Genomic DNA, 1,069 nt, shown 5'->3' with positions numbered 1-1,069 from the left:
TCGCACTTTAACAGACAATATCCCCGAACAATGTTCCATCTATTTTATTGACTCTCTGTACTAGGCCCATTTGTGATGCCACCTAACGACCAATCAAACGAAGCCAAACAAACACAGATCACTGCCAAGTAGTTTTGGTTTCAATTCATAGAACCTTCCCGGTTGCTACAATACTCACGTATCGAATAGTATCGTAATATCTCTGTTAGCTAGAAATGTACAAATGGAGGGTTCTTGGTTGAGAGAGAAAGAAAGATGGACGAGGGTGTGCGGGTCACGCGGATGCGTGCCTCGGTGCGCACGCACGGGGGTGCGGCTTTTGAGAAACAATTATACTATTTGCTAAACACAACCGCTTGGACTTTGGAGTTTTCCTTCTTCATCTCTACAACAAATCCACTTTGCAACTGGTAACGTCACCTCTTCGTTACAGGATGTTTTGTTACGCCATCGTAGGGTGCAAAATGCAAATGACCGGGTCGCACAGGCGACAGATAGACTATAAAATTATAATGTATGGAGAATCGGATTCCCAAGCCGCAAAGCGAGGTTATGCCGTTTGATTATGACTCCTTAGTTAGGCACGTAGCTACTATGCAACACATGACATGCCTATTAAGATTGTGAAGGCACATAGATTCGCGTCGGGTTATGCGTTATAATATTATAAAGTTATGTTATAGGTATGCGCATGATAACAGTATATATTAACGACAGAATATATATTGCAGATGACATTCGTATATATATCGGATCGGACGCGATATTCGGATGATATACATGATTCATTGCATGGATCGTATTATTGTAGCACAATAGACCAGTCTTAATTATTATTCATGACCTGGGGTCATCGCACGAAAACCAGAAGAGACGGGATACCAGAGAAGTATTGCCAAAAGGAGGTGTTGATCCTATAACCGCTGAGCGGAGATGTTGCGCGCAGTTCCGCGGCAAGGCGCACGCGACCGCGGCAACGTCCTACGACAGTATGCAGCGCTGGCAGCTATGGATCCGTGCGCCGAATCCATAGCCCGGCGCACGGATCCATAGCTGCCAGCGAACAGTC

This window comes from Priapulus caudatus, unplaced genomic scaffold, assembly GCF_000485595.1.
Source record: "Priapulus caudatus unplaced genomic scaffold, Priapulus_caudatus-5.0.1 Scaffold56, whole genome shotgun sequence".
Classification (NCBI taxonomy): Eukaryota; Metazoa; Priapulida; class Priapulimorpha; order Priapulimorphida; family Priapulidae; genus Priapulus; species Priapulus caudatus.
Note: the sequence above shows the minus strand (reverse complement) of the source record.